The following is a 12,019-nucleotide window of genomic DNA, read 5'->3' as shown; positions in this document are numbered from 1 at the left end:
AAAAGTTAGTCTTGAAAAGTTCCAATTAAAATTCAAAACAGGTTTTTTGACTGGAGTGGGAAGGGTTTCTTGACAGGATTGCTGGTGCAGAAAGGAATTGAAATAACACATAAAGATGAACCTATCAAAAACTTGTGTATTTCAAGCTGAGCATATGGTGCAAAAAAAATGTATACTTTCAGAGAAAACCACATGTCAAAAGAATCAGTAGATGTAGAGGTATGGGCAGATAAATTACATATGCAAAGCTCAATATTTCCTGTAAAAAAAAAAAAGAATAAAAAATAAAATTGTGTCTCTCATTCTTCTCTATTGGTCCTTTACTGTGGAAAAGGAAAAGATCTGGTTGGCCACACTTCTGAATTTGCCTTTATTGTACAAATCATAAAAAAAGAAAACACACAAGCTAATGTGTTTAACGCTAATCTAGCACTTATTCATTGCTTACAAAAGTGACCATCACCCAAACACACGTGCAGTACATATCTTAGCAGACCTGCCATCATCAGGTGAAATCAAGTAAGACGATGAGACAAACAGAAAACATTCATTAATACTGTAGCTGCTGTAAACAACAACACATCAAAATGAATGAAAGCAAAAGTAAAAAATAGAAATGGGAAAGGAAAAAATGAAATTAATGTATAAAACCACCTATACTGTGACCGGTGGCCTCACTAACCAATAGAGAGACTGTGAAGGTACTTGGGGAGTGCCTAAGGCTGACTGGGTAAAAAAAAACAAAAAACTGAGCTTTGCATTTAACTTCACCTGCCTAATCGCTGTATCTACTAATTGGTAAAAAGTGCTAGTCCACATTGCTGCCACCTAGATGGCAGAAAGCACTTTCCAAGAAGCAGTAGAGCGAGATGCAGCTGGTGCATTGAATACACTATTGGTAAGAAATGTGCATTACCTCTACTGAGAGGAGCTCTTTAAAAACTTAAACTATGGGCTTATTGATTCAATAAAAACTTTGATATCATAAGTAATGATAAAGTAATACATATACTGTTTTTGAGACATACAAGGTGAAGTTTGGAGACATTTGGAGACTTTTGGTAATATTGTCTTGCAAAAATTATATCTTAATGGTACAGTACATGACACAAGACTTGATTCTTACACCATAGGTTACAGTATCTCACAGAAGTGAGTACACCCCTCACATTTTTGTAAATATTTTATTATATCTTTTCATGTGACAACACTAAAGAAATGACACTCTGCTACAATGTAAAGTAGTGAGTGTACAGCTTGTATAACAGTGTAAATTTGCTGTCCCCTGAAAATAATTCAATACACAGCCATTAATGTCTAAGCCGCTGGCAACAAACGTGAGTACACCCCTACGTGAAAATGTCCAAATTGGGCCCAAAGTGTCAATTTTTTGTGTAGCCACCATTATTTTCTAGCACTGCCTTAACCCTCTTGGGCATGGAGTTCATCAGAGCTTCACAGGTTGCTACTGGAGTCCTCTTCCACTCCCCCATGACAACATCACAAAGCTGGTGGATGTTAGAGACCATGCTCTCCTCCACCTTCCATTTGATAATACCCCATAGATGCTCAATAGGGTTTGGAGACATGCTTGGCCAGTCCATCACCTTTACCCTCAGCTTCTTTTGCAAGGCAGTGGTCGTCTTAGAGGTGAGTTTGGAGTCGTTATGTTGGAATACTGCCTTGCGGCTCAGTCTCCGAGGGAGGGGATCATGCTCTGTTTCAGTATGTCACAGTAAATGTTGGCATTCATGGTTCCATCAATGAACTGTAGCTCCCCAGTGCCAGCAGCACTCATGCAGCCCCAGACCATAACACTCCCACCACCATGCCTGACTGTAGGCAAGACACACTTGTCTTTGTACTCCTCGCCTGGTTGCTGCCACACACGCTTGACACCATCTGAACCAAATATGTTTATCTTGGTCTCACCAGACCACAGGACATGGTTCCAGTAATCCATGTCCTTAGTCTTGTCTTCAGCAAACTCTTTGCAGGCTTTCTTGTGCATCATCTTTAGAAGAGGCTTCCTTCTGGGATGACAGACATGCAGACCAATTTGATGCAGTGTGCGGCTTATGGTCTGAGCACTGACAGGCTGACCCCCCACCCCTTCAACCTCTGCAGCAATGCTGGCAGCACTCATACGTCTATTTCCCAAAGACAATGTCTGGATATGACGCTGAGCACGTGCACTCAGATTCTTTGGTCGACCATGGCGAGGCCTATTCTGAGTGGAACCTGTCCTGTTAAACCACTGTATGGTCTTGGCCAACATGCTGCAGCTCAGTTTCAGGGTCTTGGCAATCTTCCTATAGCCTACCCCATCTTTATGTAGAGCAACAATTCTTTTTTTCAGATCCTCAGAGTTCTCTTGCCATGAGGTGCCATGTTGAATTTCCAGTGACCAGTATGAGAGAGTGAGAGCGATTAGCATCATATTTAACACACCTGCTTCCCATTCACACCTGAGACCTTGTAACACTAACGAGTCACATGATATCGGGGAGGGAAAATGACTAATTGGGCCCGATTTGGTCATTTTCACTTAGGGGTGTACTCACTTTTGTTGCCAGCGGTTTAGACATTAATAGCTGTGTGTTGAGTTATTTTTAGGAGACAGCAAATTTACACTGTTATACAAGCTGTACACTCACTACTTTACATTATAGCAAAGTGTCAGTGTTGTCACATGAAAAGATAGAATATTTACAAAGATGTGAGGGGTGTACTCATTTCTGTGAGATACTGTATATGCTGCTGCTGTCAGGTAATAGGACACTTGCCATGCAAGTTCTGTCCTGCTGCTAAAATAATCTAATTACTGCAGTTACCAACTTCCTGGCAGGTCTCCTATTGACTTGTCACAAAATCTACAGCAGCAGCATGGCTTCTGTAGACCTGCCACTATATCTCCTCTTGTTAGCAATTTTCTGCCTTTTTAAAGAATATGTCAACCCACAATTTCATATTGCTGATATGTGCCTGTTGTACCATGTACTTGTATGAAAAAGTATCATGTTCTCTTTTTGTATTTCATCCTTTGTGTGAAATCCCTGATGTCCCTGCCAGCCTTTCTGCTTCCCTATTAAAAACTGACCGCACTGATGGTCAGTTCTCTAGCTGTGCTGGCAACTTGGTCTGCTCTCCTCCAATGACCAGACTAACACACCCCTCACCCTGCACAGCCTTTCACTGGGAACATCAGTGTTCTGCTGCTTCTTCTCTCCCAGCTCTCTGAGCTCCTTATGTAGCTGAGAACAAAGGGAATGTGGTCACTTTTATGAAAAGGGAGAAAAAAGGTATTTATAATGTTTTTTATATGTATACACAAATGTTTTGCTTTTCATTTCTATTTGAAACTGAACATGCTGTGGGTTCACATATACTTTAAGAGGAACTGCAATGTGATGGGTCTTATTCCCCATTTCTCCACACTTAGTTTTACAGTTTTTACATTGCATAAACAACTTACCAAAACTTCTGGTGCTATATCATTAGACCCTTAATCAAACCCTGATCCTTCATGTCCCAGGATGCCTTGGGGACCTTTTTGTTTCAAAAAAGCTCCTGAGTCAAATCTCTGATTGGGCCAATGCAGGCTTCTATCTCTTCCCTCTGTAATTGAAACTTAACCTTTCTTGGGTTCCTTCTTCCGACCTTGTGGTGCTCGGTATCTCTGAGTCTAATTCTCATATTATAATATTTACATTCTCTTCCGCATGACATTTAGTCTATTACTACCTCCATGTTCATGAACTGCCATTGGCACCCCTTCAGTTGTATCTTGCAAGAGCATTTCCCTGGCAGGTTACTGGAACTGAACACCTTACTATGCATGGAGGTTGGCTCTATTACACGGATCCTCTCTTTTACTCAGGATCACAGGCTACCTATTTTACAAGTCCGTAAGTCCTTCTACTCTTGCCTCCTCAAAATAAACTGGCCTTTGTACAACTCCTTTCACCAACCTAGTTCTAGAAAAGGTTTTAGGCCCCTGTTGCCAGTATTCCCATTTTTGTGCTTTTATTTTTCCCCCTTCCACATGTGGTCTCTAGGTGCCCCGGCGTTTGCCTGCCCATCTTACTATATATGTTTTTTATGTGATTTTACTCTACAAACTTTACCTAGACATCTTCCGGCATCTCTAATTCCTTGATGATCACCAATTAGGACAATGCCAACTTTGAGATTGCGTGCTGCCCATTTCTCAGGAGCATGCATAATGCTCCCCCTACACTCTCATGTGAGTCAGTTCTCATTTAGTCTGATGATAGGGAACCCCAGCCAAGAACTTGTTCCTATTTCTCATGCTGCAAGATCTTCTGTTTGGAATCGCTAAACATCCAGCCCCAGATATCGATACCCAGGTATGGTGACCTGCCATGTATCCCTTGCCAACTTACTTCTGTTTTGTTCACAAGGTGGTGCCTCTAAGGGACTCCTCCATCCTCTTCCACCTGGCTGGGTGGTTAAGGGTAGAAGCATTGGAAGAAGGCAACTTTAGAGTACGAGTCCCTCCCATCCCTACCTGAACCCATTCCCTCGAGGAGGTTGCGTTTGTTGGGTTATGTGCAGCATCTAGCATTGACCCTCCTCAAGGTTCACAGTGCCACTGTCTGTCTGTTTTTCCATTTAAGTTTTTTTTCAAACTTTTTTGGGGACAGTTTGCTGTTTAAAGAATTATAGACTTTTATTTTTAAATTACAAGACTGCTTAAACTGACACTCCTTTCAATATATGCCGTATGTGTTCATGCAGTTGCTGCTGTTAGGTCTCTTGAGGCATAAACCGGACCTAGCTGTCAATATGACAGCAGTGCCTGCAATTTCAACAAAAAAGCAGCTGCTGCGTCATGTCGGAACTGGTTAATTTTTTGAATGTAACCACATTTTTTTAATGCTAAGAATTAGACTTTGCAACACTATATTATGTATAACTGACAGGCATGTATATTATCTTGGGGTTATTCAACTGCATACATGCAAAGCATACCCCTCTGTGGTTGCAATTAGCAATGTAATTTCAAATAGTTCACCCGAATGGGTAATCCCCATCCTTTGCGAGAAAATCTGAGAAACCTAAGCCTTAGTTAGGGTCCATGCACACTGGCTTAAAAAAAAAAAAATGCTGCTTCTAGAGAAGTTTAGTGTTTTGCCTGTAGAAGCAACTAATGTTATCCTATGTGCCCATGAACATTAGGTAATTTAGAGGAATATTTTAGGCTCTGAAAAAAAAAACCTTCTATTTTACTTTTTAGAGATCGGTTTTCTGGCAGAAAACAATTGCTAAACACTCCTAAATGCTGCTGAACGTTGGTACGAAAAACACTCAAAATTAGCGGGGGGGTTTTCTGCCAAGAGCACTGCTGTTTTTTAAGCCAATGTGCATGGACCCTTAAACTGCAGGTCACACTGGTGTTTTTTTTTTTTTTTTTAAAGGTTTTTAAGTAGGAGACCAAGGTTACATAGTGTACATACAGTAAATGTATACTGTATGTGGTGTTTGTGTGCAGTATGTACATGTATTTTTAAAATAATTGCACAAACATTTAGCCTGCAATACATTTTTATTTAGAGCTTTTAGTTTGTACAGTTTTGGCTTCAAAGAGAAGCCATAGAACAGTATGTGTAAGCTGAAAAGTAGATAAACATATTCATCTGTGATTGTCACTGCTGCCAAACCTTTCATTCAGCATTTTCGGTTAAGGCTCTAGAGAAAATTTGAATTTTAGGCAGAACTACCACTTTACAAGCAATTACTTTACTCAGCCAGGATATTTTATAAGTGGACCATTCTCTCAAAAGGGATTTTAATTTTCTCAATAACTGAGAATAATTGGTATCAAAGGGAGATGAGTACATAGAGGTTAAATGAATGCCTAGGTAGGGAATCTGGGTTGAGCACCAATTAAAGTAAATGTTAATTTGTAATAATTTGGATGCTCTAACCAGAAAGTTAATAGTTAATTTGAGAAAGTATGTACATTTTTCTAATAAACGCAGAGATTTGGAATTGCGGTGGCATATTGGAGGTTGCAAAATAAGGATATGCTCAGTATAGGCGCATTTTAAATTCTGCATCTTCTTTCATATAACCTTTTAATGTTGTCATCTTGGTGGATTGCGAAGATCAAGGGATTCAGTGCCAGCGCAGACATTGACAGCAAGGAACACCCTGTGCTTCTGTAAACATTAAAAAAAAAAACTCAGAACTGTAACCCAGGAGTAGGAGAGCTGTATAAAGCAAAACTTAAAAAAAAAACAAAACATACCAGAAGACCAAATATTTTAAAGGGGCATTACATGTAAGCCCAGAAAACCAAAATCCTTATGAAGGTCAAGATTACTTGCATCACGAACAACATTCCCTTCTAATGTAATTTGTATAAATTGGTGATAGATGGAAATAAAAATACTAATTTTTACAATTAACATAATTATGGGAGCAAAACTATCTGCCTTAACTTTCACAAACATCTTTTTTTTTTAATAATAAATATTTTATAATAAAAATTGGCTTAAAATTCACTGGAACAATATGGAATTGTGTCAGAGGACACATTTTGTATATTAAAAAAAAAAAAAAAAGCAAGAGAGATATCTCCAAAGGTAGCCACGGCACTCTGTTTGAGATAAATGCCCAGGTGCTCATCCACAAAGAAATCCATATAAATCCAAAATGGGTTTAGAGGCACTCACGGGTCTTGCAGAAGAGGAGCCTCCTCTGCAAAACCCAAGAGTGCCTCTAAACCAGTTTACACACACTATATTGCCAAAAGTATTGAGACACTCCTCCAAATCATTGGATTTATTTCAGGTACTTAGATAGCGCTGTCAATTTACGCAGCGCTTTACACACACACACACACATATATATATATATATATATATATATATATATATTGTACATTCACATCAGTCCCTAACCCTCAAGGGGTGTACAATCTAAGGTCCCTAACTCACATTCATACATACACATATTAGGGCCAATTTAGAGAGGATCCAATTAACCTACCAGCATATCTTTGGAGTGTGGGAGGAAACCAGAGTGTATTAGGTGGTGATTGTGAAGTACTGTGGGGTGACACCATTTACAGAACACTTTGGTTTGGATATAACAGAATATTTTTTTCACTGAAGCACCGTTTGGGACTTTTGATCTTTTCACATTTATAATTATTGTTTGCGCTGTACTATTGAACATTATTTAAGGTGTTTTTCACTTTATGAACAGCAGCATCATACAGTCATGGCCGAAATTGTTGGCACCCTTGATATTTTTCCTGAAAATCAAGTATTTCACACAAAAAAGGTATTGCATTAACACATGTTTTGCTATACACATGTTTATTCCCTTTGTATGTATTGGAACAAATATAAAACAGAGGCAGAAAAGCAAATATGACATAATGTCACACAAAACCCCAAAAATGGGCTGGACAAAAGTATTGGCACCCTTAACTTAATATTTGGTTGCACACCCTTTGGAAAACATAACTGAAATCAGTCGCTTCCTATAACCATCAATAAGCTTCTGACACCTCTCACCCGGAATTTTGGACCACTCTTCCTTTGCAAACAGCTCCAGGTCTCTCTTATTGGAAGGACACCTTTTCCCAACAGCAATTTTAAGATCTCTCCACAGGTGTTCAATGGGATTTAGATCTGGGCTCATTGCTGGCCACTTCAGAACTCTCCAGCGCTTCTTTGCCATCCATTTCTGAGTGCTTTTTGACGTATGTTTGGGGTCATTGTCCTGCTGGAAGACCCAGGATCTTGGACGCAAACCCAGCTTTCTGACACTGGGCCCTACAGTGCGACCCAAAATCCTTTGGTAATCCTCAGATTTCATGATGCCTTGCACACAGTCAAGGCACCCAGTGCCAGAGGCAGCAAAACAACCCCAAAACATCATTGAACCTCCACCATATTTTACCGTAGGTACTGTGTTTTGTTCTTTGTAGGCCTCATTCCGTTTTCGGTAAACAGTAGAATGATGTGCTTTACCGAAAAGCTCTATCTTGGTCTCATCTGTCCACAAGACGTTTTCCCAGAAGGCTTTTGGCTTACTCAAGTACATTTTGGCAAACTGTAGTCTTGCTTTTTTATGTCTCTGTGTCAGCAGTGGGGTCCTCCTGGGTCTCCTGCCATAGCGTTTCATTTCATTTAAATGTCGACGGATAGTTCGCGCTGACACTGATGCTCCCTGAGCCTGCAGGACAGCTTGAATGTCTTTGGAACATGTTTGGGGCTGCTTATCCACCATCCGGACTATTCTGCGTTGCAATCTTTCATCAATTTTCCTCATCCGTCCACGACCAGGGAGATTAGCTACAGTGCCATGGGTTGCAAACTTCTTGATAATGTTGCGCACTGTGGACAAAGGCAAATCTAGTTCTCTGGAGATGGACTTGTAACCTTGAGATTGTTGATATTTTGCCACAATTTTGGTTCTCAGGTCCTCAGACAGTTCTCGTCTCCTCTTTCTGTTGTCCATGCTTAGTGTGGCACAGACAGACACACAATGCAAAGGTTAAGTGAACGTCTCTCCTTTTTATCTGCTTTCAGGTGTGATTTCTATATTGCCCACACCTGTTACTTGCCCCAGGTGAGTTTACAGGAGCATCACATGCTTGTAACATTCTTATTTATCCGCAGTTGTGAAAGGGTGCCAATACTTTTGTCCAGCCCATTTTTGGAGGTTTGTGTGACATTATGTCGAATTTGCTTTCTTTCCTCCCTTTTTTTGTTTTGTCCCAATACACACAAAGGGAATAAACATGTGTATAGCAAAACATGTGTTAATGCAATACGTTTCGTGAGAAATACATGATTTCCTGGAGAAATATCAAGGGTGCCAACAATTTCGGCCATGACTGTATATATTAGTAATTTTTTCATATTTTTTTTTACAGTATATGATTTTTTTTTATTATATATGTTTTGTCACGGAAGCGTGGGTATTTAAGTATTTTGTTTGATATATAAAATTTTACTTGCATGCATCAGCTGTTTTTCCTCCTATTTTTGCAATACACCTCCAGCCGCGCTGACACTCTCCCTATCCTATATGTTCCCTCTGTGCTGCTGGGACCTATGGAGCCCTGTAGGAGTCCCTTCTACATACATGCTTCATACTACATCTGTACTTGCAGCGTTCCAAGCACTGTGCACACAGGCAACGTGAGAGGAACACAGAGCAAAGACCACACCTCTCCTCCTCCTCCAAAGCAGTGATTTAACAGCAGCTCCGTGTCCCTCTTGTGTTACCTGTGTGCACAGTGCTTGGAACTTAGTCTGCTGGGACCGATGGAGCCCAGTACAAGTCCCCTCTATGTACATACTCCCACTTTGCACTACAACTGTACATCCGCTGCTAACAGGCGGTGCGAGAGGGATACCTTTTCTGAGCGGAACAAAATCCCTGCAAAATTACTGCACCTTTAAAGAGTTCACCTGTTCTACAAAAATGAAACCGTGAACAAACTTGCACACCTTCCCCACAATCCTAGTCTCCTCTGCACCTAACCCCTTCCTTGATTATCATTTGCTGCCCACGCAGCTAGTATAATGGTCTGGGCAACCGAAAAATGCAGTACACAGCCCAAAGGCTGTGTCATAATGCTGGCAATGGTGAGCGGGCATTGAACAAAGCTGGCACGTTACCATGCTGACCACTGAGAATTGCTCCGAGCTATTCTGCTGTATTGCAAGAAAGAAGGGTGCAAAAGAATGTGGTTTTCAAATGCCTGAACTGCTCCATCCACACTGCTACATTATGGGCAGTGAAAGATAATCCATCCAAGGAGGTGAGTGCAGAGGGGACTTGGGGTGTGGGGAGGGTTTTATGAGTTAGTTTACATTTTCATGTGCAAAATGGTTATAGATTTATATAACAGGCCCCCTCAAGAAGACTACTGGCATCTTTACAGGACTCCAGGGTTCAAAAGACTTGGAGAGCTGTTATGCAAATATTCACCACAACGTCTATGTTTGAGTTCTGGCCCACCTCTATCTGCAGCCCACACCTTTCTCTTGCCCAACAAATATGACCGGCAGCCTTGTCCATATCTGCAATCCATCATGCAGAGCATGCTGGTCATTTTCATATGATAGCTATGTTTTTTTGTTTTCCAGTAGACTCTTTATATGCATTATTGTTTGGTAGGGTGCAGGCAAGGTATTCTGTATGTGAAACAGTAGGTTATTCAATCTGATAATAATGCAAAAAGAAACACTTTATCACTTTCCGGTTCCTTAAAAAAAATAGGCATACTACAAAGTACAGACATTATATTGTGGAAATGTTAATGAATTTTAATTCAGCAAATCCTATATACAGTGCTCAGCATAAATGAGTACACCCCTTTAGAAAAGTAAGTCTTTAATCAATGCCTCAATGAACACAAGAACAATTTCCAAAATTGTGACAAAACCGAGTTTTATAGAACATTTGTTTAGCTCATTGCATGAAAGTAAGGTTAATAATATAACTTGGATTACAAAATCTTCAGTTTTACTCAAATTAGTTGACCCAAAAATGAATACACCCCACAACAAACACTACTACATCTAGTATTTTGTATGACCTCTATAATTTGTAAAGACAGCGCAAATTCTTCTAGGCATGGAATGAATAATTTGGCAACATATTACAACAACTATCTTTTTCCATTCTTCAAGAACGATCTCTTTTGTCTCTTCAGAACTCCCCATAGATGTTCGATTAGGTTCAGATCAAGAGACATACTCGGCCATCGAATCACTGTTCTTCTTCAGAAATGCAACAGTGGCCTTAGATGTGTTTTTTCAGTCATTGTCTTGCTGGAAAAGTTTACGACGACCAAGGGCATGGAGTGATGGTAGCATCTTCTCTTTCAATATATTGCAGTACATCTGTGAATTCATGATACCATCAATGAAATGCAGTTCCCGACACAAGCAGCACTCATGCAGCCCCACAGAAGGACACTGCCACCACCATGTTTTACTATAGGCACCATTAATTTTTCTTTGTACTCCTCACCTTTACGACGCCATACAGTTTTGAAGCCATCCATTCCAGAAACATTTATCTTGGTCTCATCACTCCAAAGTACAAGGTCCCAGTAGTCTTCTTCTTTTTCAGCATTTGCCATGGCAAATTCTAGGTCTTTTTTGTGCATGGACTTCAGGAGAGGCTTTCTTTTTGAACGACAAGCATACATGCCATTCCTCTACAGTGTACGCCAAATTGTGTAATGAGAAATAATCACCCCAGTTTGGCTTTCTAATTCTTTAGCTAACTGCAGTGAACTTGCATGGCGATTTTCTTCAACCCTTCTCATCAGAAGACTCTCCTGTCAAGGTGTTAACTGCCATGGACAGCCTGGACGTCTCAGTGAGATGGTTGCACTTCCATTTTTGTTAAATTTCTGTATCACTTTTCCTACAGTATTCTGACTGGAATACTTTGCTGATTTTCTTGTAGCCTTCACCTTTCTTTTTGTAATGAAATTATTTTCTTTCTCAGGCCTTGTGACATTTCTCTTCCATGTGGTGCCAATGCTGACAGCATGAAATGGGAAGGGTTTTCTTTAAGTAACACCCTTTTATAATCAACTGTCTGCTGGACATCTGTTTACTGAATAATTAAACTCACTTGTAGTTAAATTCTTGTTAATTAGGACTTTGTCTAAAATGTAGCTTTGCTCCTAAGACTTTCAGTGGGATGTATTCATTTTTGCAACATGGTCTTGAATGAATTTATTAAGAAAAATACTTTTTTGTGTGTGCAAATTAACAAATCTTATTTGCAATCAATCGTCCTCATTTGGGAGTATTTTGTAGTATAATATCTCATAGAAAATGTTGATTCTGAAAGAAAAGTAAAGGTTTTCTGACAAATCTGTTGGGGTGTACTCATTTATACTGAGCACTATATGTGCCTTTCTACTTACTGCAAAGTGCTGTGCTTTCTGTTTGTGTTGTCTGTACTGAATTAAATCTAAGATCATCCTGTATGACTTTGTTTTCTA

At 39.9% G+C, this 12,019-nt stretch overlaps 1 protein-coding gene, 1 long non-coding RNA gene and 1 pseudogene across 3 annotated transcripts in view; 2 read left to right on the top strand and 1 right to left on the bottom strand.

The window, feature by feature from the left end:
* The window catches only part of LOC149458182 (uncharacterized), a 60,568-nt gene that overhangs the window by 4,911 nt on the left and 43,638 nt on the right, over window positions 1-12,019 (bottom strand). The window lies entirely within an intron of this gene.
* Window positions 1-12,019, top strand: part of SLC44A1 (solute carrier family 44 member 1) — a 182,359-nt gene that overhangs the window by 160,088 nt on the left and 10,252 nt on the right. The gene's annotated exons all lie outside the window — the stretch shown is intronic.
* On the top strand, window positions 833-12,007 carry LOC149458184 (uncharacterized; annotated as a pseudogene).

The sequence above is a fragment of the Staurois parvus genome, unplaced genomic scaffold, assembly GCF_062004578.1.
Source record: "Staurois parvus isolate SC_StPar_1 unplaced genomic scaffold, SC_StPar_1.0 ptg000292l, whole genome shotgun sequence".
Classification (NCBI taxonomy): domain Eukaryota; kingdom Metazoa; phylum Chordata; class Amphibia; order Anura; family Ranidae; genus Staurois; species Staurois parvus.
The sequence above is the reverse complement of the archived record's forward strand: the minus strand, read 5'-3'. Positions and strand labels throughout refer to the sequence as shown.